Source organism: Mya arenaria, chromosome 10 (genome assembly GCF_026914265.1).
Source record: "Mya arenaria isolate MELC-2E11 chromosome 10, ASM2691426v1".
Lineage (NCBI taxonomy): Eukaryota > Metazoa > Mollusca > Bivalvia > Myida > Myidae > Mya > Mya arenaria.
Genome location: NC_069131.1, coordinates 70826915 through 70842095, shown reverse-complemented (window position 1 = coordinate 70842095; position 15181 = coordinate 70826915). Strand labels below are relative to the sequence as shown.

The following is a 15181-nucleotide window of genomic DNA, read 5'->3' as shown; positions in this document are numbered from 1 at the left end:
GCTCTTACTTAATGCCTCTTATTGGGGTTAATGTATGTTTTTGACAAGTGGGCATGTCCTGTATTCATTTTTTTGTTGATTGACATTGCCCTAATTCTAATTTTCTAAATTGTGCCTTTTAATTCAGTATCTTTATCATTCTGTTATAATATATTTTTGAAATTGCGAGTCGATGGGCGTGAGTCATTTTTCCCCAGGTTAATTGAGACAGAAATTCCAAGGCCCGGTAGAAACACTGAAACGCATGGCCGTTATAGATAAAGAAAAACGCAAAAACAAATTAAACTGACATGGCTCTAACGGATGAGGACATAGCATGATTCTCAACGAATAATGAAAAAAGCCTTTGTGCATGTGTATCGCTTTTTCATAACTTTGTAAATCGGGGCTATTTGGCAAGAATCGTGACCCCTTGGCCTACTAAAAGTTTGTAGATTTTTTCGGAAAATAAGTGATCATCATTTCCGTAAAAAATGCCATCCGCGCTGTGATAAATCAATGGAGAATGGAAAAGAATTATAAACAAAGAAACAGTATTATTTGTCACAAATAGATTATGGCGAGGACGATCCTATTCGCTTTTCTATGTTTTAAACATTTGAAACCGTAAATTTAGAAACGGTTTGTTTTATCACTATTCGGCCATCTATGAGTCTTAAGAGCACGATCTGATGGGTTATTTAACCTTTTTTTATTTTAAAAATAACCGTTACAAAACCGTATGATTTGTCTCCACTGGGCAAAACAGAGAAGGGCGTGAACGATCCAATAGATTATTCCCATTTTAAAAAAGCAAATGCTACCTTGACAAGAGAGGATGCTGCGACCTTCGCTAGCGAGGACGGACACATGAAGAGGGTTAAGTGCGCGCATTAAAAAAAAGACAAAACACGAATCTATGATATGGATCATATATGTGTTACAGCACCGAAATCAAAAGCTATGAATTTACTCTGTTATATCACTTTTCGTTTACCGGATGACGGAATCCTCTGGCCATTGTTTTGCAATATGCCGTCGAATATCGATCTGGGACAAAACCAAATAAATCTTATCTGTTTTGGCAGTCATGGTAGTCAATAATTACGTCCACAGTGGGATCATACATTAGTGTCGGAGAACGGAGATCCGATATACTAAAAACAACACGGAAAGGCTGGCCATTTCTCAGACGGCTAGTTTATATCCAGGAATGACCTCGAAAAGGTTTATATGTATTTCAAAGCACTTAGAGCCTTTAAACTTCCCCAATCGTCTTGATATGCGCTAAAAGCCAAAGTCAGAAAAAAGGATTATTTTGTCAACGCAAATAACAAGAATTTGCCAATGTAGTATGGGAAATGTTTAGGTGATTAGTTACTCTGTTACTGTGTATGACATTAAAACACACAAACCAATGTGATGATATGATACACCTACTAATTTTCAATTTAATGAATTTGATATATTTTCCCATCAATTTGCATCTCTTAATGTTTGTGAATTAAACCTGTTGCTGAAACTTGTTTGTTACATTATTTTCTGTTTAAGTGTTAAATATTATATCTGTCAAGATAAAAGCTTCTTACATGATGGGTTTAACAGACATCTGAAAATCACCAAACTGTGTTCTGAATTATGTAAATCATGTTATGTGAATATGATGTGGGACTACGCAAATGATTTGATACAGCCGGAGACAAAACGGACTTGTGCAAACAAACAATTTGCTTGATGAAAAAGAAAGGATGTCTGCAATGTTGGGAAGTATTGGTAATATGAGAAATGCCAAATAAACGTTGTTATAATCACATGACAGATGATCGGATTGATTTCATTGGCAGGGATTGTAATAATAACAGTCATACGTGAGAAAGTTCTTTACGTAACAATTGCTTGATGATAAAAAAGGGATGGCTGCAATGTTGGGAAGTATTGGTAAAACATGGGAAATGCCAAATATAATATAGTATAAACTCATGACATATGAATGGTTCGATTTCATTTACAGGGATTGTAATAAGAAAAATCAGCGCGAGTTCGCCGAACGTGTACTGACGCACAACACGTGCGAAATTTCTTTACGTAATATATCAAACTATTCGTCCTTATTGTTTCATTGATACATTGAAAAAAGCACAATTACACAATTGTCCTCTAAACTTCCGTTTGTACAAAATACCTGCAATACCAATTCTGCAATACACATTTACCATAAAACCAAACATAAATGGAGGTCTGCAGAACATTACTATTGGAGATTTCAAGTTGTGCAAAGCTCAATTTAATGACCATCAGTGTCTCTTTTTTGACGATTTGTCTATCGTGTAGACTTTTGGGTACGAGGAAAACCGTTTACAATGTCTTACAAAAAATAGCCCACTATAATCTCGATTCTGAATATCGTTTGAACACACGAGCTATAATTCTCATTGCTATATGTACGTCAAAATATTCGACGAAATTAAACGTTATGAATAATTGGCATCGGCTTTTTAGAAGTTGTTTTCCTGAAGAAGATGTTCGTTTTAATGTTCTTTTGTTTTCAAAGACTAACCGCCTTGTTTAACAATAGTGATAAGTTATTCTCAGGCTATATTTAAAGGTATATTTTTTCAGATGGGTAAGGAAGTACTGGCTTCGGTTTAGCACACAAGTGCAAGTACGTGTACATATACGTATGGGCACTGTTTTGTGTACTACGTCAACCAGTATGTGTAGATTGTACAAGTTTAGAATGACCTGTATCATAGTAGTTAGGTCATGCCCAGTTACACAATAACTAAGCATTTAATGAAACCTTCAGTATTACTTTATGACACTGATCAAAGCTATAATAATAATGAGATGTGAACATAAATCGCTAGACATAAAGTTGAATAGCATGCAAAATTTTGAAACAAATTAAGTTGTTTAAACATAATGAACTGTCGCCATAGTCGTTTTACAAACTGCGTTTACACACGATCATTATTTTATTGTGGTGGGAATAGATGTGCGAATATTCGTTTGTTCCCATCCACTCCACTCTCCACCACAATTCATCACGGTCTTATCCGTCCACTGCGACGTCAATTCTAGGCCAAATAAAATAAATCTCCTATGACAAGGTTATCTATAAAAGAATCTAAAACGCTTATTGTTTGAGTCTGTAAAAGCTTTTCTCAATAAATGATAAGTGCTTATCATAAATCAACATTCATACTTTAACTTAGACGTCTCTGCATTTCAGTGCAAGTTGATTTAACAAATCAGTATGTCAAAAACGTCTATGAAATTTAGAAATAACTACAAGCCGCCCGAAACCCATCTCTGATGTACTTAGCCATTGAACCATCAAAGGTTGCTTATAACGCTAAGAAATAATCTTACGTCACAAACACTAGTATCAAGTGCCATCTGCGCATCAGTCTAGTGTAAATTTGTAAGGGATATTTAAGTCTACTTGTTCATCCTTGTAGAATTTTTCGAAGAGATCGCTCTGCTTCACAGTGAAAAGGTTTTTCCAGTCTCCAATCTCACCTGTATCGAAAGAAATAGACATCTTAAAGAAATATTTGTTTACTTCGTTTCCGACCAATTCACCTAAAAAGACCCACTTCAATGACTCGGTTCATTCTTGTAACCAATTGAGCACGCTATAATTGTTTGGCAGTATGGTGCTCTCTTAACATTCGAGCAAAGGCAAAACATAAAGCAAATTAACAACAATAATGGATATCCTGACTTCAAACAATTGGTACTTGTCCTAGTTTGTCATACTCTCATACTAGCAAAAGCCAGGACAAAATTCGTTACTTTTCCTTATTAGATAATTATACATGTATTTGTATTCCAGCAAAAAACAGGAAAGAGGTCTTTACTTTTCCTTTTAGTTAGATTCTCATTCGAGCGAAACCTAAGACAAAATTGTGACCTTTCATCGACAGTTATATTCTCATTTAAGGAAAAGAAAAGCAAACTATTCGGTACTTCTTATTAATCTATATTCTCATTTTAGCAAAGACCAGCACCAAATTCGATACTTATCCTTAACTTTTATATTTTAATTCTAACAAAGACCAGCAACAAATTCAATAATTTTCCTTAATATTAATTTTTTTCTCATTCAAGCTGATAATTGGTTAACTTTCATTATCAGTTATATTTTTATTTAAGCACAGACAACTGCAAAATGTATCAAAATATTTCGGAATATAGCTTGACCAAAACCTTACAGACTGGTGTCGTTTACTATCCTACGCTAACGTTATTTTTTCGTGACATACAAACAGCAGTTTGTATCCGATCTTTATGAAACTTGTTTCATTAAGCTATTTAATGTGATTCAAGGTCTTCGCTGATGAAATAAAAGGTCACAAGGTTAAGTATTATGACACACTTTTGTGTTGAAGTCTTTTATGACTTTTATAAAATCAGCAGAGTTATCAACTGTTCAATAAACTCAGTCAGCATATTTCTCAGCATAGTACGTAAGACCAGCGTGAATATGAGTGATCTAGGATCAAAACAAGGTAGAACCGATGAGAATATGAGTCAGAAGCATTTATTTTTTTATTTTTAAACATTCATCTTGCTGCAGAGTCGGATTTGTTAAGAAGGAAATTTCGGCTTAATGCGATTTCACTTTCTTGTTGTAGGTAGGATAAACAATAAAATACGTTACCTTTACTTAACAAGAGTGATACTTCCAATTTTATGGAGTAGACATCGAAATGGTTCGTCATCGGGTTGGTTCGCATACTGTTGAACAGGCAGTGTCCTGTAATCGCGTCCCGAACGTCCTCTGGAAGGTTACAGACCACCATTAATTGTACATACAATAAAAGGTACAAACTTAATTCCGAGGAAAAAATAAAGATACAGGAAGAATGTTCCTACAAGAATGTCATTAAACCGTTAACAATACAGACAAACCTTATATAAAATGTAACAATAATAGCCATCTTAATTAATAACACATATTCAGTGATTGTGCCATACAGAAAAGGCTATATCCATTATGCAAACCCTACAAAAGCAGGATACAGCCATTATATACACTTTATAGAAATATCATATAACCACTATCTATATCCTACCTGTATAGATTGATTGTATAGTATCTACCATGTCGATGTTTAATGATGTCACTAAATAAGTGCATTAGATTTTCAGTAAATAACATTTGATTTGGTAGCATTTTAATCACAAAAATAAGTGAGAGTGACGCCATACTTTGGAGTGGTTTCTCAAGAAGTCACAAAGGCGGCCAATCTCCCAACTGAAGTCACTCTTCATGTCCTCGAAGTAGAGGATGCAGACACGCCGGTACTCCCGCCGCGCCCACCAGCTGCGCGTTTAGTCGAACCAGGACCCGTGGTCAAAGGTAAATGGCGAAAGTCAAACGAACACACCTCTACTCCATGTTTTATTTCAGCATTGTTCTGTATTTAAAATACTTATTTAATTTAATTTCATTTAACTAATCTTTATTTGCAAACTATCCCATTTATTTATTTGCATGTTCGCTAAAAAGAAAGATAAAGAGGACTGCAGCAGCAACAACACCGTAAAAAAACATATTGAGCAATTCGGAAAGAAACCAGTTCAAATAGAGATTGACATTCTAAAATCCCGTACACAAGCATACCGTGTCCATCTACAAACATGTAGAAGAAGTCTTCCCAAGTTCGGCAGAAGTCACCGATGAGGAACTGGCGCGGTAGAAGTGGTAGTATGAGACGAATAAATCCTTTGGGTTCCGGAAAAGTACGACAGTCTTTGGAGAAAGGTTAGTTTGTTTTCATTTATTTACCCTTAATTGGAATGACAACTGATGTACAGAAAATAAGTAATCGAGTGGCAAAGTTGACTGGTTGAAGGATCGACATGATCATCTGCAGATAATAAGAATGAAAAACAACGCTTACCCTTTCTTCAATATGACTGTATATATAAATGCATTACATGTACAATCTCTGAAGATCGAGTTTCTTTTTCTTGTTCGAAATTTGTGTTTATATGTATATGGGTTATTACATGAAAAGTCATCAATAATACTACAATTTGGTATGCTTACTATTACAAAGTTTAATACCTTGCAATGTCTTGTTTTTATCTGCCTTGACATAAGTTTCACCGGAAGATGTGACTTTATAACTCTTGGTGACGGCATTGAATTAGCTAAATCCAGCCCCACCTCGTTTAAAACTTTGTCTTTGAATTCTAAAAATGGCGACCGGAAGTAAACAGGTTATTTAATTGCTTTGTAAAATTTTTCATCATTTATTAACAACCGCGTGAGTTCCTGTAGCCATGTCGTACCTGAAATCCAATGATTGCATTCTGAAATTTGTTTGATCTTACTTGTTATTACGTTTCTGGCCACATTGTTGTATGTCGTGTATAAGGTAAGGAATAAAGAATTTACGACGTAATCTCATTCTAAACAAAATTCCCGGCCTCCGTAATTCAAACAGCGAAACTGAAACAAACAGCTCCTTTTCTTTATCAAAATATTTGAAGTTTTTTACTTGACTTTGGTCTTAGCCCACACCCTTCTATTGACAAAAGCAGACTCATCACTCAGGGCGAACGTGAACTTCAATTTAACGTGAATTCACGTAAGGTGTACCAGGTCAAATTGCTTACAGATTTGTAGAGGAACTAGCTCAGATATTCACAACGTTTCCATTGACTATTGCGGTATTCCGAATGACTTGAAAGACTGGTGCTTAACTAATTCAGCAGCACTCTTGGCGAACTGCTAATTGGTCTTTATGCTGACGATGTACCCAACTATGTTTCTTCAACAACCATTATCCGAGTATGTGCTATATATAGGAATATTAAAACCGATTTGGATGTTCAGGCTTACACAGAAGGCCCAATTTAGAATCAGAAAAATATCGGTTTTAACTATAATTCCACCGCCATAATTGTAAAGTCGAACATATTACAAGTTACAGAAGCCTGAATCAGATGTCTGACATTAAACACGGTCACACTTGTGAGCAGCAAAGTATTTGCGGACTAACATACACAATAATATGAACTGGAATGATCCCATAAAGCTTTATATAAAGCCGCACACAATTAAAGAGCATTAATTCAGATAAGCATGCACTATCATGAAACACAACTCTAATGAGACCACTGGCAGTGTATTCCCTTCCATAAAAGATCCACATATTGAACCCAACATCAGAAAGCTGGAAGATGGTCTAACTTCGATAAGCCCGCATGGTATTCGTAGACTAAAGGAGGAAAAGCAACGTGACCGAGAATCAGTGGTCCCAACAACTGGAAAGGAGCGTCAAATTTAAAGTCATCATAATGTACGTTATTGAATACCAACTGCTTTAAATCCCGAAAGTTTTTAATTGCAAAAACTTCTATCAGCGGCTTCAATTTGGTCATTATGAAACCATACGCTCGAAACTTTTACACCAACTGCTTTGGCATCCCTAGTAGCATTTTCAGTGCAACAGCTTACATCAGCGACATCAGTATGAAATATCGGCAACATTCGCTGGTAACCTGAAATACTAAAACAATGTTTTTCCGCGATACCATCAGACTGTGGAAAGGCAATTGGAAGCTGTCATATCAATGACAAAGTTAGGTCCAGACAGCGACGATTTACCTTCACTATAATATATGTAATTTAAAAAACATCACAAACATTTTAGCCTTATTACACAACATATGTGCCTTGCGATGGTATACGCAAGAGGCTGTGATTAACTGTATCGGAAGGAAAAGACGTATCAAACTGAAAAGCATTGTTTTCTTGTTAACTAAATATCCAGCATGTAAGCGATAAGAGGGTAAAGAGCATATATATTTGTAAATACGCAGGATTCGTTTTCGGATCTAATACAAACTTCATTATTTGGTAAAAACTAGTTTATCTAGTAAAAAGCGGCATTTCAAATATTTAATCAAATTGAAGTCAAAGCTCATATTCGTAAAGCGTCCAGAGACAAATAACAGTGATACATATGGGAAGTTTGAAAATAAAATAGTCATAAATATAGAGGCTTTCGTAAGAAATGGGGCGATCGATGGAGGAAATAATCTTAAACAACATCGGCTGATTTGTCCCTGTTGGCTATTGCTTCTATATTACCGTGATATTTATGACCTTATAAGTCGCATTCACCAATTGTTTTTGTATTATCTATTTTTGTCTGGATAGATATCCACCAGAAAAAACCTACAGACTTGAAAAACGGAGGTTGCAGAGTACAATTGCGTTTGTATTATGTGTAAAACATATATATATATATATATATATATATATTTATATATATATATATATATATATATATATATATATATATATATATATATATATATATATATATATATATATATATATGAAGAGAATATCAACGTTGTCCTCGTTATAGGAATAATAATACAATAATAAATAATAATATTGATATTAAGAAAAGAAGAAGAAGAAGAAGAAGAAGAAGAAGAAGAAGAAGAAGAAGAAGAAGAAGAAGAAGAAGAAGAATATTGAAAATAACAGGGACAAGCCCAGTAGGCTTGGATTTTACTAGGATTTTGTTAAAACGGGTTATACATATAAAATGCTGATGTTTTTTTAAATATATTTTATTGTAATGTTATTTGTTTTAATAAAATTCACATAAAGTTTGTGGAGTATGTGATCACCATTATGAATCACAATTGAAACGATATAGTCACATGTAAGTGACGGGGATGGAAAAAACTTATCTGGCAAGGCAGAGCAATTTATCGGGTAAGCCGAAGGAGGTTCGATGTACATCATTTCCGGATCTTAATCTTACAACCTGAAAATGCGGTTTCCTGTAGAGAACGCATTTACGGAAAGCTTAAAAACATGTCCCGAGTGTTGTGAGGTGTTAAGCATCAAAGAACGTGGTTTATGCAAGAGATACGTCGCATTTTTCAAAATAATATATCATATATCTAATGTGATAACAAGTTGTCAAGTCTACCGACAAGCAAATCATAAACTATCTGCAATTCATGAATATTGAAAAAATGCATCATTAGATAAGCTTCAGGAACTAGATAGTTAAATACATCATTCAAGGACTTATAAATACCAAAAACTCGGTGCAAACCAAAAAGTAGTCAGAACTCTGCTTTATCTTGTGCATAGGGCCGTTGAAAACTAGAAAAATTGTATTCCTAGCTTATCCTTATTTACATCGACTAGTAAACTCGGAAATTAAATTACCAAGTATACAGTCGATGGAGAACATAATACAAAACAATATTCCAGTATTATTTCTGTCATAAATATGAACATTCTCCTTTCATGTTATTGATATGTATATATTCGTGATATTTATGAGTCATAGAAGTCTGAATTCGCCACTGATTTATATATTATTATTGTGTTTGTAAAAATGGCGCACCAGATTTGATCAATTTGAATAGACTAGCAGGATTGTTTCAACATGATAATTATAAAACACACGGAACATATTAGTACAGTTATGCAACGAATGAACAAGCCCTGTAGTTGAAATCCTATTTGAAGACATATGTTTAGGGCAAATAGACAATTAACGAGAGACTCTAAATATAAAAAAAAGAACTCCATGCATCAAAATAGTTTTATCAACAAGTGTAAGAGCAAGCGCCTTGGGCGGTCTTTGAAACAGAAGTTCCCTGGGGGTTTAAAGTAGTTTTTGTTAACAATACCTAGCTCTTTGAATGACGATGCTACAAAATTAAAGCCCTATTTTGGCCTCACTTGCTCAATTTTTGGTGTCACACAAGTGTGTTTATTTGTTTTAATCTGTAGAAGCCTTTTGTGCTTGTTTTCATTGATTTAAATATTGTATATTGATTAGTCAAAGCATAATTTTTGCAGCCCCTTTCCCAAGCACCGGGCCTAAATGGCAACTAGCAATGCTAATAAACAGGGGATGCATAGGGTATGAACAAGCAATACATTCCTTAAGTCAGGCCTTTAAGCGGCATTATATTTTCAAAAGTAAGTAATTCTGTAGAAAAAGCCAGTCCAAGAAGAAATCGATCTGAAATGGTTTCAATGTTTCCATGATTTGTATAAGACACGTATGTTTTATTAAATTGTGGATATATCTTTTCTCTGATTTGAAACACACACAATAACTGTTGTTGACCCTGGAGATTGCTTTATCATATTATTCATACAATTGATTGTTGTATTCAATTGCATTTTTATTAAGCGCATGCAATGTTTACGATTTCTTTCCGTTTCTGAGTACATCTTTATTTACCAATAATTAACGCAGGATCACAATATATCACAAATGCTTTACTCATTTAAAACATGTGATCATGCAGTTTTAATCCAAAAACTTATGCATTCATTTGTTTGCGTACAATTCAACAAAAAGTTCTTTTAAACACTGATTTTAACCTTTTTAAAACAATTGTGACGTTTTTTTTCTAGTGAAATGCAAAAATATCTTGACACAATTAACTTCTTGCAATGCTGTTTGAATTATGAGTAAAAATTGAAGAGAAATATGGCTGGTTAATTTATTGTTGTATTTTATTGTGTTAGCCAAACATAGCCCTTGACGAACATGATATTCAATATATCATTATTCGGGAATATTGTACGACAAAGTGGCATTTTACAAGTCAATAACAATTTGCAAATAATATACCATTGCCTGAATACACGTATTATTGTTAATACCATTTATGTGAGAGTGGTTTAATGATGTAACCAAGACAGTTGTGGGTAAGATTCCCACCAGGCGCACTTTCTTATGACATCTCCAAAATTTACATATTTACTGTTTTGTTGCCCAAGACCTAGGGAACATGCTCGAAATTTGTTATTGTTAAGCTTAAATAATTAGTATAACCTAGTATTAATACAATACCAGCTTTCGGGTAGATTGACAGGAAGATATCAGAGTCCCTCACATCGAAGTCCTTCACGGCGTTGAGAATATCTGGTGGTGTGTTACCGAAGAACAAGACACCTTCATATACGTGCTCCCCTGCTCAGTGATAACAAAATTTGGAATACATTTATAGATTGTATTAGTGCCTTTTGTTCTAAACATAATTTAAGTCGTTAAAAATGTTTCGTGTTCATTTAAAAAACGATTTTTGTAAATCATAATGTTCATGTTCGCAAAATCTTTTTCATTCTAATCAAAGACGTAAACACTTCAATATTATTAGCGATTTTGTTTTGTTTATACATTATGTAAGCAGCAAGCACCATAATAATTTACAAGGACGATCGTAGTCTGTTTCAGTCTGTTTTAAGTTGCTTCTCAAATATTCACTTCAAGTTAAAGAGGTATGAAAGGATTTATAATAGAAAAAATATTCAAGTGTTTTCGTGAATTTTTTCAAAAGTCTCGATGTGTTTCCAACTTTTGTACAAAATCCAAATTGAGTTACCCAATTTGTACTTAATATGACTTTATGTACACGATTATGGTTACATAAAAATAAATCGTAGAATCAAACCTGGTAAAACATGTTTGTGTCGTTTTTCAATGACATCCGATTTTCATCCTCATTATCCGACATTTCGTTATTGTTTTAAAAATAACACGTACAGTTTTGTTTTAAATTAGTTTTGTAATTTCTAACGTTTCATTTGATAATAAATTTCCAATATCAGGAACTCTAATTCAGAACGCTAAATAAAACAGCATCGATTTTTTAGATACAGATGTTCAGATGTTTTCAATACCTTGTTCGCAGAAATGAAAATTCTATTGGTTTAAAATTTATATAAACACGTAAATGACTATGTACGTTGCATATCGATTACAAATTACCAGTGAGCTTGTGAAGATGAGCGCTTTTGCGGAAACAAGATTAAAGCATGCCAATGCGTCCTGATTGTTTGTCGCGATTCCGAGGAGAGTTATGTCAAAGATTTACAACTTTCGAGAAACTGTTTCCTGTCCCGAATGCATGTATTGGCACCTGTATAGCAAAAAGCTGGTAGTACAACGTCTTACCCCAACCCTTACTGAAAGCTTGCACTATTCAGGACATATTTTAGGTCTTACATAAATGTTCAATTATTGCTTTTAAAGTTTAAACTGCAAAAATACCACGATTGGGCCGATATACTCGAGCCGCTACGAATACCTAGTGCTGCGTTTATATGCCGAACTTATCTTATTGTGTTGGATAGTCTAGCTTTGATTGTTACGGCTTTCTTCCTGATAATTTCCGATAAATCGCAAGTGTTAATCTTGTATATTGCCAATTGTACCACGGCCGTTTTATCCTATGGGACTTGCGTTGTGGATAACAAGTATAACATGTCATAATTCTGTTCAAACCGATGAATGCTACGTGGTATATTTTACTAGTAGATCAATTTACAAGGGTAAAAGACACCATAGGACTCTCCGTAACCATGAACATACCGTCAATACCATAATCAATTGCAATTAATCGTCTGCGAAGGCATTCATCGAGATATTGGATGTCACCAAGCTGACAATAAACCTAGTTTTTTATTAATATTACAACAAATTATACATTATGTAAGCAGCAAGCACCATAATAATTTACAAGGACGATCGTAGTCTTATTCAGTCTGTTTTAAGTTGCTTCTCAAATATTCGCTTCAAGTTAAAGAGGTATGAAAGGATTTATAATAGAAAAATATTCAAGTGTTTTCGTGAATTTTTTCAAAAGTCTCGATGTGTTTCCAACTTTTGTACAAAATCCAAATTGAGTTACCCAATTTGTACTTAATATGACTTTATGTACACGATTATGGTTACATAAAAATAAATCGTAGAATCAAACCTGGTAAAACATGTTTGTGTCGTTTTTCAATGACATCCGATTTTCATCCTCATTATCCGACATTTCGTTATTGTTTTAAAAATAACACGTACAGTTTTTTTTTTGAAATTAGTTTTGTAATTTCTAACGTTTCATTTGATAATAAATTTCCAATATCAGGAACTCTAATTCAGAACGCTAAATAAAACAGCATCGATATTTTAGATACAGATGTTCAGATGTTTTCAATACCTTGTTCGCAGAAATGAAAATTCTATTGGTTTTATATAAACACGTAAATGACTATGTACGTTGCATATCGATTACAAATTACCAGTGAGCTTGTGAAGATGAGCGCTTTTGCGGAAACAAGATTAAAGCATGCCAATGCGTCCTGATTGTTTGTCGCGATTCCGAGGAGAGTTTTGTCAAAGATTTACAACTTTCGAGAAACTGTTTCCTGTCCCGAATGCATGTATTGGCACCTGTATAGCAAAAAGCTGGTAGTACAACGTCTTACCCCAACCCTTACTGAAAGCTTGCACTATTCAGGACATATTTTAGGTCTTACATAAATGTTCAATTATTGCTTTTAAAGTTTAAACTGCAAAAATACCACGATTGGGCCGATATACTCGAGCCGCTACGAATACCTAGTGCTGCGTTTATATGCCGAACTTATCTTATTGTGTTGGATAGTCTAGCTTTGATTGTTACGGCTTTCTTCCTGATAATTTCCGATAAATCGCAAGTGTTAATCTTGTATATTGCCAATTGTACCACGGCCGTTTTATCCTATGGGACTTGCGTTGTGGATAAGAAGTATAACATGTCATAATTCTGTTCAAACCGATGAATGCTACGTGGTATATTTTACCAGTAGATCAATTTACAAGGGTAAAAGACACCATAGGACTTTTCGTAACCATGAACATACCGTTAATACCATAATCAATTGCAATTAATCATCTGCGAAGGCATTCATCGAGATATTGGATGTCACCAAGCTGACAATAAACCTAGTTTTTTTTTATTAATATTACAACACACAGTTCAAAGTTATTTGATATTTATACACAATATTTGAAACAGTAAATTGCTATTTAGACCAGTATGCGTACATACATAGACTGTCTTTATGTAGTCATATTGCATAGCACCCATATTTCAACATTGTTTACTGGGAACAGTTTGAAAATGATCTTCAAAAAATGCATGTGTCCTGTAGAATGTTTGACAATTAATTATCCTTCAACGCAGAAATATTGACCTTTAAGCCTTTCCGAGCACCAATCCCCTAACTGTATTAAAATTGATGTCGTGTGTTTTCGAAATTGAGAGTGATGCCAAACACTTTGTAAGTTGATGTTTGTATTCTCTTGTTTGATTAAGATAATGCGAAAGAATACGTTATAGGTTCACAGAATGGTTTCTTTCAAAATTGCATCCCTTATACCTCCAAAGTGGCCCAAAAGCAAAGGTAAGCATTGTAAATTCGTGTGACAGAACCGTGCCCGGTTTCATAAAGGGTTTCCTAATTAAGAACTGGTTAAATAGTTCTCGTAAGACATACTTTAAGAGATTTAAAAGTTTTCTTCATCTTTATCCTATAAATATTGGAAAACAAAACGTGGAAATGCTTATTTTTTCAACGGATATTATTGACTGATTTGTGAATATGATTGATTTCTTTTTTCGGATTTGCTTGATTGATTTCATTATGCTGGTTTCTCCGATTTCATTAGACATCTTTTCAAGAGCATGTTCCAGGAAAACCTGTACAATTTATCATGTGTTATCTTCGACGTTGTTTTGTCCCTATCGGCTGTCATTTACAATCAAATAATGTACTTTCATTATGAACATGTTGTTAAAGAAATGAGACGATTTCATTTGTTTCACAAATAATGACAAAGCTACTTAGACGAGGCTGTTATGTTCCATTTTGTAACTATTGACACATGTATGGACAAGGGTGATGGTATGGACATATTGAGTACTTTAATCCCCAGCTCACTTGTGTTTAACTGAACTCGAGTTTCACTGACCGTTTCAAGGTAATCCCATCATCTGTCGTTTATGCTTATTTGATGAGTGTGTGTCTGTTTGTAATGTTTGTTCGCTAGTAAATCTCGTGCTTGTAACTTGGGCCTTTCCTTTATGTCTCTGAACATGGTTTATATAATTGTTTTTTTTACAAGTGGGCTTACCCTGTCATTTTCATTGTACTATTCAAAGTATTTTGACATATTATACATCTTATCGACTACTCAGTGCTATCAACTTTACATTACGACAAAATTTCATTATTCAAAGATAAAGGGGTATTTTGAGAAGTTTTACTTTGGATAATCGTACTTGAATTGGGGGTGTTACATCGTGTGCTGCTCGCTAAGCCCGAATTGTCTTACAATTCCACAGTTACACGATTGCGGATTATTGA

At 34.2% G+C, this 15181-nt stretch overlaps 1 pseudogene; it reads right to left on the bottom strand.

Annotated features, from left to right (window-relative positions):
- Positions 1-4702: 4702 nt before the first annotated feature.
- Positions 4703-11491, bottom strand: LOC128204989 (sulfotransferase 1C4-like; annotated as a pseudogene).
- Between the last annotated feature and the right edge of the window lie 3690 nt (positions 11492-15181).